Consider the following 17,902-nt stretch of genomic DNA (forward strand, 5'->3'; position numbering starts at 1 on the left):
CACTTTTGCAAGTCATAATTTCCTTCAGAGTAGCATAAGTACCACACTATTCCAAAGACGCTTACATTTACCAAGAGGAAAGCAACATGAATTAAGCAAATGAGTTTCTTACAAAGCTAGAAAATGAAATATTTTCCTTCTTGGATAAATGATAGTATTCACTGACTTTTCCCCATCCCACCAGTTTTCCTTTTAACCATTATACTTACGTTCTTGTTCACAATTATGTACTATAATCCTCCATATTGACTTGAAGATTTCTAGTAAGATCATAGAAACAGCCATGCATTATATCTTTTTTCATATGTTCTTTTCATGGTCTTTTTTATTCCTTTTCATCTCTGACAATCATGACTATTTCAATTACTCACCTCTAATATTGGTTCCATTCCTTGTATTTTTTCTCTGATATTATTTACTTTCCAAACAGTATGTTGCATGTTGGCTTCTCCTTTTTAACTGGTATCAGTTTTAACCAGTTACCAGTTAACTGATTTTAATCAGTTAACAGATACCAGTTAACTGATTTTAACTGTTTTGCTGCTTTTTAAAATTTCCTATTCCACAACTCAGTTCCATTTTAATCTGACTGAATCAAAGAAGAATGTCAGATACATTTTACCTGTATCATTTCCTAGTATTATGCTGAGTTTGGGGATGTGACAGCAATCCACGAATACATAAGTAAAATATTTTAATATTATTTAACAGACTTACTATTAAACATGAGGGATTTTGATAGGTCTTCACAAAGGCAGTTAAGACTTGATTCTTTCTCCATGACTTTGGGTGAGGTTAATTGGAGTCTCAACTGGATAAGTTGAAGTATATTTTAGTATGGCTGCCATTGTATTGATTTTAGTTGGTTTTAATACATTTTATTTTTTTTCATATGTTGAATCTGTTGATTATTTTTCTTATTTGCCGCACTGTTTGTATTGGGCAGCCATGTTAATTTTATCAATCAATCAACAGCACTTCAAGATCTTTAAATCATTTGGTTCTTGTCTTGGAAATTTTACAAATAATTTGTAATATTATCATTATTTTGTGCTCTATTCTTGTGAATTAGAAATTAGATGACATTATCAATCAACGAATAAATTAGAAACAAAAATGGATACAAGTATGACACACATAATTTATTTACTTTTCAGGAGGGTTCTATGGACAGTTTGTATGAACCAGTTAAAGAAAATCAAGAACTACAAGAAGATACCTACATAAGTAGCAGAGCTAATACACCAGTAAGTGCTTGGCTCAAGGTAGATTGACAGAAAGGTTTCATTCTTTCATAAGATAAAATGCAAAGTTGATCATGTTGCAGCTAAAAAAAGGAGAATATTGATATAAGAATATTGTTTTTGTTAGACTAATTTTGTGCAAGCTTTTCCTTACCCACCAGGACACAAATGAACTGGTGATATGACACCATTACAATCAACATTTCTTCATCTATTCATTTTATTTCAGTTGTTCTTACAGTGTTTAATCATTTAATATTTGTTAATAATTATTTTAGATAATTATTTTTTAGGGTTTTTTTTTCATTAGCCATACAGAATTGCTTGTGAGATGCATGACTATTTAAATTTAAATAAATAAATAAATACATTAAACAAACAAACAAACAAATATACACACCTACATGTCTATTGAAGAGGAAGAGAAAAATCAGACAGAAGATGATAAAGATTTGTTAAGATATAATGGGACTAGGAGACAAACTCCAGGCATTAGGTTTGGTTATATCCAGCATTATAATTGTTTCTGTTTGCAATTGTAGAGAAGATATACAGAGTTCAAATTTGGGATTCTTCATGTTTACTGAGCTGTTTGTTTTCTTCCAGTCATTTTCTTTATAACCAAAGAAGAATACACAGAAGTAATCCACAACATGACTACAACAGTCACTGTGTAGGAAAGAGAGGTAGACAACTGGCAGAATGCATTCATGAACATCAACTGGCACTAGGAAATATGATGAAATTCATTAATTATCACTAGAGAAACTGAAGCACAATTTCAGCTGGGAAACTATTGATATTGTAGACCAAGCCAAATACAAAAATATTTTTAAAAAATGCCTGAAAGCTTGCCATTCAGATAAATCAACCATCATCAGACACATATACATGAACTCCATCTACATATCATTTTAAAAAAAGACATAGAACCTAAAATAAAAAAGGAAGCAAATAACATCCAGGTAAGAGCATCTCCCAACCCATACCAGCCAACACCCAGGAAGAAATACTGTAATTAAGGAACCATCAAAGAAGAAACTACACCCCAACCAGTACTGGCTGGGGAAGCTTCTCTATATAAATAACCAGCAAATTCCATGCTCCTATTCAATGATGATGATGAGGATAAAGATGATGATCATGATCATAATGGAATGTCTGAAAGAAAAAAACTAAGCTCAATGAATACCAAAAATCCAACATACTTCTGGCTTTCTATATCATATAGTTTGTTTTCTTTAACTGTTTGAACTGCTAATCCTAACCCTAACTGAAATTGAGATTCTGGCCAAAAACTGAGTACTCATTTACACAGGAGTAGTTAATCTCTAACCATCTATCTGGATATATATATATATAACAATTTTTGAAGAAAATTATATACATACCCTGTTTACTTTTACTATAGGTTTAGTCAGATGTGAAGCGCAATACAATTATATGCCCTTCTGTGTATGCTAATTAATTGCTTCTTGTTCAGTTGTTTCTCATTTATTTATTTGCAGCAATGTAAATGCCATTCATCAAATAGCTTACAAATACTAAAAAAAAATACACAAACAATAAAAAACAGTAGCTCAAAAATTATAGCAGCAGTAACAGCAACATCCTTCCATTCATCTTCACATGTAGAAATAATGGTAATCTCCTTTTGCAGGATGGGGAATCCAACATGCTACCAGTCTATAAATGCTTTCTCAAAATAGCCAGATCTTAGCAGCTTTCCTAAATGTCATTGGCATTGGGGCTGTTTTGACCTCAAGTAAAAAACTATTCCAAGGGAGGAGAAGTAACAGAAAAGACATGTCCTAATAGTCCCTGATGATGATAATACTTTGATCAAGTGTCCTTTTGAGTTATTCTGAATTATAGTGGATGTCATTACCTGATAATAGAAGGTAGTTTCACAGATAAAGTGTTCTAATGCATAGCCCTTCTAACCTATCTAATTGCAATTGTCCAATCAAGATATGACTCCAAGGATGAATGGCTGTGAGCAAAGTCATTCCTGATTCTTCTTGTCCCTATGGAGGGGACAGGACTGGTCAGGATATTCCAACAGCAACTGCTTCTCTAAGTTTCTGTAACCTCATGTTTGTGTGTGTTATCAGAGACAATAACAAGATAGGCTGCCTAGAATAGATTTAGCTTTGCCACAATTTCTGAATGAACATTTCATATTTGCTTTGACAAACAGGACAACTTAGATAAAAGTATTAAAAGAAAAAATAAAATGGTGCAATTGTGCAAGACAAGATTGTTGCGTTAATCAGTTTAATAAACGAAGATGAAGAATGTTTCATTCGATTTATTCTCAGAGTCCTAAATTAGTCCAAAACAGAATCACTAAAAATCAACTTTCTTGCTTTTTAAAAATCTTTATATATCACAAAAAGAGATCAAAATGAATAATTGGTAGAGATCTCTACTGTACCTCTCAAGGTCATGATGGCAAATAAGGATATATATATATATCACATACATACATACATACATACACACACTTCATATGGCTAGCAGCAAAAGTTCAGATTGTGGAGACAGAAAAAAATATCAGGACCTTCGTTTCACCTTGATGAGAGAAATGCTACTTTTATTTCTGCTCAATTGTCAGCTAGCTAACATCTATCAGGCCACCTGACATATTTTGATTGGCTAAAAGTGGAATAAAAATGCTTTAAGTAAGCAAATCTGTTATACTTTTCTTTTGGGTGCCTATAATTATTCTTTCACACCTGCACTATCCAAAATTATCTCCTTTATCTAACATAAATATCTTGTTCTGGTGACAACACTTACATTCCAGTATCTTCTATTTTGATAAGGTAAGTACAGTTTAGAAAATTAAATATATATTCCAAACAGTTCCTCTTCAGACTCTTTAGCACCTCAACTTAATTTCCATACCTTACATTGGGACCTGTTTATCATTCCATTATCCTTTAAACCAAGACTGGGATTTCTGCAGCAACCTTGCTGTCATCATTTTCAAGATTAATTCTAATATACTTACATGAGATTAAGTTGGATCAAAAAATTAATACTAAATAAATGTCTTTGTACAATCAACAGGCAAGCAATGTCTTCATACTCTAAAATAGAGGAAGAAAACTATATTTGATGTGGGTACTGTATCCACTTTCTACGAGGGAGTCTGACTGAAGGTCTGCAGCATCTACCTTGGCTAATAGAGTAGATGATGTCAGACAGTTTTAGAGATAGGAAATCAGACTCTCCAGCAAAGTTTCATATTTTAGTTCATTAGTGTATCTATGCAGTTTAATGAAGAACATTGCTTCTTATCTTCTGCATAAATATTTTCAAGGATAATAAATTTGAGGAATTATTGTTGCCTTGTATATTTTGCTACCTACCATTCATAGGTAAGCTTACTCTAAGCTTACTGAAATTACTTATATTCTCATCTCATTTTGCATTTGATCAGTCACCATCTGAATATTATCACTTAGAAGACAAGCTAATAGCATTTTTTTTAAAAAAATAGCAGGCTTTTTAAAAAGAAATATAAGGATTTGACCCTAATTGAATACAATTTTGTATTCATTTCATTTCATTTCATTTATTAAATTTTTATACCGCCCCTCTCCCGAAGGACTTGGGGCGGTGAACAGCCAGGATTAAAAAACATACAATATAAACATTAAAATATTTTAAAACATAATTAAATCTATATTGGCTTCTCCCAATTTAAAACCCCTTACCCATAAAATTAACCAATTAAAAATTTTAAGCCAACCCAGCTTGCTGAAATAAAAAAGTCTTCAGAGCCCGGCGAAAGGTCCGGAGGTCCGGGATCAGTCGTATCCCTGGGGGTAGCTCATTCCAGAGGGCGGGTGCCCCCACAGAGAAGGCTCTTCCCCACAGGCTACATCTGTGACACATATCTTATATTGTAGGGGATTGCAATGAGAAGCAAGGATATTAACCTGATGCTAAGAATCTGGTTATTATATTATAATATATAATTATACTATAGATCTATAAGTAGAAAGTTAGCAGCAGAGAATCAAGCATCCTTGGATATTAAAGCAAATAAGAAAAATAAACTGCTCATCAGAAAAAGATAATGGGCTTAAGATAATGGAAAAAAATAATGGCACATAGTGCAGAATCTACTAAGAAATCAAAACTATGGAGCTTCCAAAGGAGGGAGAAATTCTTTTGAGAAATTAGAAACAAATGTAGGGTTTGGGAACAGTAGAGCTGTGAATGTAAAGTATTTGATCAGGCCATAATATGCAGAAGGGGAAAAAGGGGAGAAGTTCATTTGGAAATAATAGATTACCATGGCATGCTGGTTTAAAAAGTAAAAATATCAGATGTGACCATATATTCAGAATCTTGTTCCTTTTTTACATGCATTGCATATTTAAACGTTGAGGGTTTGAGTATGTCTCTGCCACCTGATTGACACTCCCACCTTTGGGTGGCCTTGAAAGAGGAGCCAGAGCTTTAAAGTAAAAGTAGGAGTCCTGAATAAGAGGCAGCATAAGAAGATAAATAGAGATAAAACACAAGACTTAAAGCAAGGGAGAGATTTCATAAGAAGTGAAGGGCAAAGGCCTTTATAGATTGACTAATGTGGAGATGAAGAGATGAATATTGTATTTCACCTGTAAAAGAGTGCCCAGTATGTGTTAGCAGAGGAAGGATTAAGAAATACAGAAAAAGGAACATGAAATTTGCAATGACTAGCAAGTACAGATTTTGAAAAGGTTCAACTAGCCAGAATGAAGAGAGTGACAGAATGCTCCATGAGAAGTTTGAAAGATACCTGTGGTTTTAAAGTAGGAATGTGTGAACATCGATTGTGTTTTAAAAGTGTACTGACTTTTCAGCTGTTGAACATGTGAGAAAGAAAGATTGCTATCTCTAAGTCAGATTCTCAAGAGTGGTATTTACTGTGGCTTGAAGATATCTGTGTAATGCTGTCCATTGAAATGCGTAGATATTGGATCTGCACGTAATAGTTATTACTTTTCATAACCTAGAGCAGAGGTGTCAAACTCGATTTCATTGAGGCCCCATCAGGGTTGTGTTTGACCTTGGGGGGCTGGTGTAGGCATGACCAGCTCAAAGTCACTCATGTTGGGGCACCTGTGGTGGCTAAGTACTAAAGCAGGACTTTCCTCAAATCTTCCCTCCCTCTCATTATAATCTCCCTCCCTCCCTCCCTCCCTCCCTCCCTTCCTTCTTCCTTCCCCTCTTTACTTATTTTTCCTTCCTTGCTCTCTTCTCATCTTTCCTTCTTTTACTTTGTCTTTCCTCTTTCCCTTTCTCTTTTTTTTCCCCTTCTTGGATGCTCAAAATCAAAAGGGGAAACATTTCTCCTTTGTTTTGTTTTTAGTTTGTTTTGTTAGCCTTCTGACAGCAAAAATGGAGCTGGGGGGCTGCATATGCCCCCCTGGCCCTCATTTTCAGCTGTGACAGCCTTCTTCAGCCCTCTGCCAGTGAAAACAGAGTTTGAGGGGGCTGCACACATAGTCCCCCTGAGCACCATTTTCGCTGGCAGAGGGCTAGCGAAACAAACTAAAAACAAAACAAAAGGAGATTGGCCCATGGGACTTGAGTTTGACACCCCTGACCCAGAGTATTCTTTTTACTGGATGCCTCAGGAGTGAGGAACATTACTTACAGGTACCCTTACTGAGAGAAGATTTAGTGAAAGTCTTGAAATGCTGAAAGAAATTCTGCTTGGGAAATGTCTGGGAGAATCAGGATGAATTGCCAGAACAACAACAACATCATCAACAACAACAACAATAATAATACCGTGTTTCCCTGAAAATAAGCCCTTCCCCAAATATAAGCCCTCCCCCGAAAATAAGCCCTCCCTGAAAATATTTAAACACATGCACAGCCGGTCCCTGCTATTTCCTCTGGTCAGGGTTAGGGAGACAGAGCTGGAAATCAGGTAAGATGGCAAGAGGATCCCCGTCTTGCTCCATGCGCCCCAAAATAATAAGACCTCCCCAAAAATAAGAACAAGTGCTTATTTTCAAGGAAACATGATGATGATGATGATGATGATGATGATGATGATGATGATGATGATGATAATAATAATAATAATAATACTATAACAAACTGATGACTTTGCAATGACAAAGTTGAAACTATTTCACATTTAATATGTGAGAGCAGCAAAATCATGCAAACTGATTACAAAGCTAGACATGACTAAGTTGTTAAATTAATCCACTGGTCATTATGTAAAAACTACAATTTACCTGTATCCAAAAAGTCATAGGAACATAAAGTGGAAAAAGTTGCTGAAAAGCTCTTGTGGGACTTTCGAATACAGACAGATCGTCATGCCAGATATCATAGTTGTTGAAAACTGAAGCATACAATTTATTGATATCGCTGTACCAGGAGATGCCAAAATCGAAGAAAAAGAACTGGAAAAAATCACGAAATATTGTGACCTGGCCATCGAAACTACGCGATTAAGGATGACAGTGACAGTGACAGTGACACCCATTATAATTGGGGCATTTGATACCATGTCCAAGAATTTTATAAAATACCTCAAGAAATTGCAGCTTCCTGCAATAAATTAGCAGAACTGCAAAAAACTGTGCTACTCAAAACATCATACATCTTAAGAAGATACTTGGTTGATAAATTTCAACCATCAGTCAATGATATTTGTGATACATTTTTAAATGCTCAGTTGACTGAGTTTCATGTTTAATGAATAAAAGAAATTATTATTATTATTATTATTATTATTATTATTATTATTATTATTAATAATAATAATAATAATAATAATAATAATAATAATAATACCATGTTTCCCCTAAAATAAGACCCTATCTTATATTTTTTTGAACCGTGAAATAAGTGCTTGGCCTTATTGCCATGCGCTCAAAAGGGGATGTCTTATTTTGGGGGAAACAGGTAATCATCATCATCATCATCATCATCATCACCATCATCTGTAGGTACCATTACTACATAATCCTGCACTCTAACAGGAGTGTATCTTTTCAATATGCCAATGTTGTTGAGAGTCAGAGTTTTTCTATACTTTTTAATTCTAGTGGTCATCTAGACTTTTGCAATTCAGATCTAGCAGTCTTTATTTTTATGATGGGAGCATGTATCTTCCATGCTTCTTATTCAACCTGTCCAATGATGAAAAATGTGAAAGTTGGATTACAGCAAGGTCTGTAGAATCACATTTAGTTAATTCTGCCATACTGTACCTAAAGGCTGCAGTCCAGTTGTGCTGAAATAGTCAGTGTAATGAAAGAATTGAAAAGAAAACATATAGTACCATTTTTTTTTAAAGTGAAACCAGTGCTGACATTTATATTTTAAAATCAGTATTATATACTTTGATTTTTCAGTAAATATAAAAATCCACCTGTTAAACACCAGGAGGTATTTTCATCACCCTGTCCAATCACAAACTCATTTGACAAGTGCCAACAGGATGGTAATAAATAGGTGACACTGAGAACTAAATATGAATATGCTTAGGGGAAAAAAAATCAAGTTGGTGGATATAAACAAAAATTCAGAAAATAACCCCCAAGGAAGAACACACTTTCATAAAACCGAGTAAGTATTAAATGTGCTCAGTACTGACAGTAAGTTGAAATAGGAACCAAAGTTGGGGGGAAAGGGACAGAAGAACTGGTTATTCATCTGTCAGGAAGTGGGATATAGTATTGACTCATTCTTTACATGCTTTTGTGATTTTGTGCCCAAACATTTGCTTAAATGTATTCTTTATGAATACTTTATGAATAATTTTTGGGACATTTTCAGGTTTGAAAATGTTTTGAAAAAAATATTTCAGAACTCATGTGTGTGAGTACATAACCTCTACTATTTGTTAAAGCTGTCTCTCCCTTGTTCTCTCTTCCAGTTTGCACAAAGCTGAAAAATATATGAAGTTGTTTTAATGGCATTTAATGACATTAAATCAGTCATATCATTAATATAATTCTTAAAACATCTGCATCTTTTGATTCCAGGCTCCTACAGAAGCCTGAAAAAACAAGCAACTGTTTTAATGAGAGGTTCTATACTTTTACAAGTGTGTTCTAAAGCACCTCCAAATATTGTTGAATTGTGTGTAACTGTAATGAGTAATGGTTCTGAGACTTCCTTTTCTTCTTTGTTTCATGGGATGAATCCAGCCCTCGTAATACCAGATTTCTTTGTAAATAAGGGTCATTCTGTTGCTGATTGGATTCAAGCTGTTGTTTCAATATCAATGCCAAGAAGTAGTTTAAATTGTTCTATAATATAGTATTGTAATTTTCAGGTTTTGAACAGTGCATTAGGAATTCAAATATACATACTGTTCAAAATCAATCCTAAATGTTTATTTAAATATGATACAAAACTTGGGAGAGCAGCTTCAATCAAAACAGCAAAGCATTACATATTGGTTTATGCAATTTATGTATTATTTCCAGATTTTGTGCCTGTAGAACAATCAGAATACTTTAGGAGTTCTCGCTTATAAGCAGAGAGCAACTCTACTATGTGAAGAATCCAGAAAAAGTGTTGAAGGGTTAAATCTAAATAAAAAATAGGTGATAGATATATTATCATAATATTTTGCATCATGGCCACTGTCAACCAACTGTTTTTTCAATTTATTATGGGATAAGCTTGCATTACTCTTTTTCTGTAAAGGATTAATACTGCAATCCCTCTCAAAATTAGTTGGTAAAGATATAGAAATAGATACTTATTTTCCAAAAGCAGATTTGTAATAATACCTTCAGGTATTTATTGGGCTTCAAATGTATTTTCTTATAGTAGCTTCTAAAAATGCTACAAGAATAAACAACTCACCCATTTCCATTGTCTTACTGCGAAATAATAAATATATTTTAAAGAAGTATTGTGCTCCAATACTTTTCCTATTCCAGGGTGTTTTTCTTTTTCTTTTTGCTTTGCTACATGTCCACCAGACATGTTAAGAAGTTCCTTCTTTACATTTACATTTCCAACATACATTTGAAATACCTTTTATATATTGGAGTAGGATTCTTAAAGTGAATATAAAGATGAAACCAGAGACTTTTCTTTTAGGTTTAATGGATAAAAAACTTGGGGGGGAAGTGGAACTTTATTGTTAGCTATGCTGACAGCAGCAAGAATGCTTTATGCACAAAAATGGAAAGATACTTTAATTCCTGCAATGGCTGGCTCGCTGGAAAATCTGATGGAATTAGCAGAGATGGTTTAATTGACTGCCCTAATCAAAGAAAATAATACAGCTTTGTTTCTACTTGAAAACTACTTCTAAACTTTGTGCTTGAGATTTTTAAAAAATGAAACTTTGACTTTGCGTTTTGCTGATTGGATAGATTTGTTGTTATAGAAATGACTGATATATATTATTATGTAAAAGTAAAAAGTTGAGGCTGTATGTTATTAGCTTTTCTACTGGGCTAAAAAGATTTGGAAGTCAATGCTTTTTTTTCCTTTCTCCCCCTTATGCCCAAGATTTTTTCCTCTTCTCTGTTTCTTCCTTTACTTTCACATTATTTTAATTTTTCTTTGTATTTTATATTTTGATAAACTAATAAAAATATTGGGAACAAAAATGTATTCTGTTAGAGAACTGCTTTGTAAACAAATTTTATTTATTATTCCTTCAAACAACTTGAAAGTAACCTTTTTGCTTCTTCTCTTTTTCTCAAAGGAATGTGCTAATGCTGAAAACACAACAATAAAAGAAAGAAAGTAAGTGGAGATCGTTGCACTGGATTGTTCCATTTGGTATCTTAGACTTGTTTACTTACCTAGCCTCTGTTCTTTTAATGGAATGTCTGGCTATCCTCTGCACAAGTGAATTTTGAAAACTAAAATAATTGCTCAGTTCATTATCAGCTATCTGCCATTTTGTTTGCAATTATAAACTTTTGCTTTCATAATTTTGGCAGGATTATGTACTGCAATTATTTGTATTTATTACAATTATTTTATACAATTTGATGCATGGGCTGAAACAGTGTTTCAAATAGTTAATCTGATTTTAGTTTACCCAAGTAGGGCTACTGGGTCTAGGGTGCAAAATCTGGCTACATGGCATAAGATGTAGACCTTTTTGTATCTTTATGCTCCTATCTACTGCTTGTTCACATTGTAGGACCTGTAGGTGATTATATAATCATAAACTATTTCTCAGAAAACTTCTACCACAATATCAATAAACTGAAAACCTTCTGATAAATTTTCCCATTGCTTTTCAACCAAACACAAATCAGTTTGCAAAATGAGCTGAGATTAACTGTTAAGCCATTTTATTTTATTTTATTAAGTTTGACTTTGTTTGGACAAAGTGGTTGTTAAGTCTTAACAAATGGTAATTACTTGAAAAATGTAGTTCTGAAAGTATTGAAGCTTGTAATACTATTTTTTAAATACCGGTAAGTGCCATCTATTCTCACTAAAATCTCATCTCCTCACGGTGGCAGTTGATACACCCAGGCTTATGGTCATGGGTGATTTCAATCTGCCGTCCGTTGGTGAAACGTCAGAGATGGCTCGGGAGTTCATGGCTTCCATGACGGCCATGGACCTGACCCAGTTAGTTCATGGCCCCACTCACAGGGGGGGACACACGCTGGACCTGATTTTTGTCTCTGGCCAGTGGTTGAGTGGTCTTATTATAGGGGATATAGACATGAAACCCTTGTCATGGTCAGATCACTCACTCCTTCGTCTGGACCTTCGAACCGCTACACCCCGCCGCAGGGAGGCGGACCCAATTAGATGGATCCGCCCCAGGCGCCTGATGGATCCTGATAGGTTCCAGATGGAGCTTGGGCCAATTCCTGAAGATCTGGCACACGACTCGGCCGAGGACCTGGTAGCTGCCTGGGATCGGGCGGCTGGTGGGGCCTTGGATCGAGTCGTGCCTTTGCGGCCTCTGACCCGGTGTCGATCCCTCGCGGCTCCTTGGTTCACCGAGGAGCTGAGGGAGATGAAATGCCGGAAAAGACGCCTAGAGAGTGGTTGGAGGGCCAGTCTCGCTGAATCTGACCGAACACTGGTAAGGTCGCATATTAAGACCTACCTAGTGGCGATAAAGACGGCAAAGTTTAACTACTTTTCCGCCTCTATTGCGTCATCAGGGAATCGTCCGGCCGCCCTGTTCAGGGTAACCCGCTCCCTGCTCCATCCGGGAGCGCGGGAGGATCCCTTGGAAGGCAGGGCGGAGGATTTCGGACAATACCTGTATGACAAAATCGCTCAGATCCGGGGGGATTTGGACTCTGACTGGGTAGATCAGGGCAGGGTGACGAGGAATAGTCTTGAGAATGTTACCTGGGAGGAGTTTGATGCTGTGACTCCGGATGATGTGGACAGGATTTTGGGGAGACTTAGTGCGGCCACATGTTTACTGGACCCGTGTCCCTCCTGGTTGGTACTGGCCTCCCGGGAGGTTACACGAGGCTGGCTCCAGGGTGTTATCAACGCTTCGTTGAGTGAGGGTCACTTCCCCACCGCTTTGAAAGAAGCGGTGGTGAGGCCTCTCCTCAAGAAGCCGTCCCTGGATCCGGCAATATTGGCCAACTATCGTCCTGTCTCCAACCTTCGCTTCCTGGCGAAGGTTGTTGAGAGTGTGGTCGCGCGACAGTTTCCACAATTCTTGGAGGAAACATCCTATCTAGATCCGTTCCAGTCTGGTTTCAGGCCTGGGCACAGCACGGAAACGGCATTGGTCGCGTTGGCTGATGATCTCTGGAGGGCTCGGGACAGGGGTTGTTCCTCTGTTCTGGTCCTGTTAGACCTCTCAGCGGCTTTTGATACCATCGACCATGGTATCATGCTGCACCGGCTGGAAGAGTTGGGGATGGGGGGCACCGTATTACGGTGGTTCTCCTCCTTTCTCTCCGACCGGTCGCAGTTCGTGTTGGCAGGTGGGCAGAGGTCGACCTCAAGGCCTCTTATATGTGGAGTGCCTCAGGGGTCGGTCCTCTCGCCCCTCCTGTTCAACATTTATGTGAAGCCGCTGGGCGAGATCATCCGTGGCTTTGGGGTGAGATACCACCAGTACGCTGATGACACCCAGCTGTACATCTCCACCCCAGGCCACCCCAACGATGCCCTTGAAGTGATGTCCCAGTGCCTGGAGGCTGTGCGGATCTGGATGGGGAGGAACAGGCTCAGGCTCAACCCTTCCAAGACTGAGTGGCTGTGGCTCCCGGCATCCCAATATAGTCAGTTGACTCCATCACTGACTATTGGGGGCGAGTCGTTGGCCCCCACAGAGAGGGCTCGCAATCTGGGAGTCCTCCTGGATAGGCAGCTGTCCTTGGAGGAACATCTGACAGCTGTAACCAGGGGGACCTTTTGTCAGGTTCGCCTGATCCGCCAGTTGCGGCCCTTTCTTGATCGGGATTCCCTGTGCACAGTCACTCATGCCCTCGTCACCTCTCGCCTTGACTACTGCAACGCTCTCTACATGGGGCTCCCCTTGAGGAGCACCCGGAGGCTCCAACTGGTCCAGAATGCAGCAGCGCGGGTAGTGACGGGAGCAGCCTGGCGCTCCCATGTAACACCGCTCCTGCGCGAGCTGCACTGGCTCCCAGTGGTCTTCCGGGTGCGCTTCAAGGTGTTGGTTATCACCTTTAAAGCGCTCCATGGCATAGGGCCTAGCTATCTTCGAGACCGCCTGCTGCCACCGACAATCTCCCATCGACCCGTGCGCTCCCACAGAGAGGGCCTCCTCGGGGTGCCATCAGCCAAACAGTGCAGGCTGGTGACCCCCAGGGGGAGGGCCTTCTCTGTGGGGGCACCTACCCTCTGGAATCAATTGCCTCCAGAGATAAGGAGAATCCAAGACCTCGGTGCCTTCCGCCGTGCCCTTAAAACCTTCCTTTTCCAGCAAGCCGGGCTGGCCTAATTTTTTTAAGTGTTTTTAAGTGTTTTGTTTATTGTTTTTAATTAATGGGGCCAAATTTATATATGTATATTTTAACTGTATTTTAATATTTGTACTTGATGTTTTTACTTGGCTGTTCACCGCCCTGAGTCCTCAGGGAGAAGGGCGGTATACAAATTCAAAATAAAATAAAAAATAAATAAATAAATAAATGGTTACAAATAGATTCATTCTAAACAGTAGAAGGTGCTTCAAGTATTCCACTGGGATGAAAAGAAGAAACCCTGGCTTGGGCATATATATTAGTTGAGGAAGAAGGATCTTAACACATTTGAGGAATTATTCAGTTAGTGTAGAACATGGGTGTCAAACTCGCTGCATCATGTTACCATCACATGATGTTTTGTGGTATTTTTCCCATTTGCAGAGCTGGGGTGGGCATGACCTGTGCGTGATGCATCTGGCCCACAGGACGCCAGTTTAACACCCCTGGTATAGAAGTTCCCAGAAATTCCCAGCATGGAAGAATTGTATCCATAGCTTTAGAGGAAAGTTTTATAGCTCTATATACATTGGTGGGATTCAAAAAAAATTACTACCGGTTCTGTTTGCATGGCTTGGTGGGCATGGCATGGCTTGATGGGCATAGCACGGGAAGGATACTGTAAAATCTCCATTCCCACCCCACTCCAGGGGAAGGATACTGTAAAATCTCCATTCCTCTCCACTCCAGGGGAAGGTTACTGCAAAATCCCCATTTCCTCCCAATCAGCTAGGACTCGGAAGGCAGAGAATAGATGGGGGACGGGCCAGTCAGAGGTGGTATTTACCAGTTCTCTGAACTACTTAAAATTTCTGCTACCGGTTCTCCAGAACAAGTCAGAACCTGCTGAATACCATCTCAGTATGTATATGTGTGTGTGTGTGTGTGTGTGTGTGTGTGTGTGTGTGTGTGTATATATTTTGCATGCTTTAAATTGTAGTACAAGACATAATCTAATCTAATGGTTAAAGACACTGGGCTAAAAATTGTGGGTTCTAGGCCTGCCTTAAACACAAGGCATCTGTGATTCCTCCCGCAAAAGTATCTAAAATCTTAGAATTATATTAGAAAGAGCAATGACTTGATTTAGATTAAAGCAGTCTCCTGTGTTATTTAACACTATAACTAAATGAAAACTTGAAAACATTGCCGTTAAATAGCAGAGGTAATATGAATTTTTGAAAAGTACATCTTCATAATGAGATGTTAAAATATTCTTTTCTATTTATTACATATAAAAGCGATCCTCTTCTCTTTTGTATCTAATTACTTTGTAGACAGCATAATCTGAGGTGAAACAATTGGTTTATCTGTCAGCTGTTTAGCAGTCAGAGAATGATCTGACCATGATAAGAGACAGATGTTAATATCCTTCGGTCTCAGAACATATCACTTCCATTCTGAGACAAAAGTGAGGTGTAACATTTGGCCACCCACATGAGTCAGGGCCATGATGATTTGGAATAAACCAGTGGTTGTCATGGTAACTATGAATACCTGATATAATTTCTGAATTTCTGATTCAGTGTCAGTAGAAAAGCCTGGCACCCGCTATTATCTGTAGTGTACTGCTTCTGGTCATATGCAAAGGCTCCCAAAAGAAGACAAAAGCCACTTCCTCTTCTTTCTTTTGGGCTGCTGCCGGATGCCAAATCTAAAACCCAGATGAGAAATCCCCTCTCCTTTTGCCGTTATGGGTCTTGATTGGTGCAAGCCAGAATTAAATTCTCATCCAGGATTTGATAATTGACTTTAAGTAATAGGAATCATAGCACAAAGAAACTGATTACTGATAAACTGCTTCCTTGAATGATAATAGCGAACTGAAAGCTCAGAGTATAAGCTTGCTTTATTGGTCTCTGCACATCACTGTCTCAAACTGCATTGCTTGTCCAAAACCAGGATCCTTGGCAGTAACAATTCCAATTATCTACCTCGTCCTATTCCTATATCTTAAGGGGTTGCATTTACTAAAGCACAAAGCAACACATCTAAACACATACATTTCCAATAATCCAGCAACACAATCTATCCCTTTCATCTCCAAGTTCGAGAGTTTCAGTTGGGTCCTTACCACTGCAATAATCTCTCTTCCATCCTTCTCTTCTGCACTTCACTTCTACTTTTGCTGTCTGCTTCAACATAGCATCCTTCACCACACTTGAGAACATCATGGTAGTATAGACAGTGTATTTCAAAGTAATGTAACATGCATCTGCAATCCAACAGAACTATGTGTGCTGCCCAATATGTACTGCCTCACTCTGTCTAATCATAGGGTTGGCCTATCCTAGTCTGATGCTGGAAGCTAGCCATGCACTACGTGCTCAGCAAGAAATTGATCATAGGCAGTGGAGAATAATCTCTAGTCTACGGGGTCCATAAGCATTAAAATGATTAGTTGGATTGTTGGCAAATGGGAGAAGATAGATTTTGCTACTGTAGAATTTTGAGGCCCTTGTATAAATATTCCAACCCAATTGACACAAATTTGCAGTCCTGGGTTAAGAAAAAAAGCTTTAATGCATATTAAACTACTGAGCAGCAAACTATGACCACTCTTCTGCAAGTATCTCATATCAGATAATATTTTGCTAAACTATGCAGTTGAATTATTTTTGTATTACAGTCAATGAACTCTTCTCACAGCATACATTGCATAATTTATTTATTTATTTTATTTTATTTATTGAATTTATATTGCCACCTATTCACCCATGGCGACTCAAAGCGGCTTACAGAATATAAAACCACATTTAAAACAATAAAAACTAACAAAAAGAATCAAGTAAATTAATATAGTAAAATATAACAAAATCACCCCCCACACCTCCCTTCCCCCATCCCGGCAACAGCAGATCACACAAGCCATTTAATGGGCTCCACCCCATCTGGGTTCCCCAGGCCCGCTGGCAGAACCAGGTCTTCAGCGTCTTCTGGGAGAGTATTAGAGTGGGGGCCATTCTAATCTCTGGAGAATGATGTTCCAGAGAGAGGTGGCCACCACAGAGAAGGTCCTTCTTCGGGGGTCTCACCAGGTGTATCTCCCTTGGGGATAGGACCCGCAACATTCCCTGCCTCCCTGCTCTGATGGGTCAGGTAGATGTGACTGGCAAGAGACAATCCCTCAGATAACCTGGTCACAAGCCATGAAGGGCTTTAAAGGTGACAACCAGCACCTTGAATTGCACCTGGAAGCAAATTGGCAACCAATGCAGCTCCCACAGGAGAGGTGATACATGTGCACACCGGAGTCTGCACAAAACCATGTGGGCCGCTGCATTTTGCACCAACTGGAGCTTCCAGATGCTTTTCAACAATATAAGTCAACTATATTTATGAAGGATGAAGTGGGACTCAAATGAATTAAAGGGATAGAAAAATAATTTACTCATCCAAAGCTTTATGATAAATGATATGGTCCTTTCTCAAATTTTCTAGGATATGCATTTTTGTAGATATAGTTTATTTAATCCAAATGGTCATGGTGTTTAAACTCTACAACATAATATCAAAATAACATAGTGAGATTCTTCTTTAAATTTCAGAATAATTAAGTGAATGCTATTATAGTTGGTTGCATAGTTAGCCAAATGTTTAAATTGGATTTGGATTTTTTATCCACCTATTGAGTCCTTCCCAAGTATTATTATAATCATTTTATTTTCCATTCCTTTAGGTTCATCCAGGATCCAATGTCAGAAAATGAGGTATTTGGTCAGT

The sequence above is a fragment of the Pituophis catenifer genome, unplaced genomic scaffold (genome assembly GCF_029215685.1).
Source record: "Pituophis catenifer annectens isolate HBS135680 unplaced genomic scaffold, rPitCat1.0.hap2 SCAF_4, whole genome shotgun sequence".
NCBI lineage: Eukaryota > Metazoa > Chordata > Lepidosauria > Squamata > Colubridae > Pituophis > Pituophis catenifer.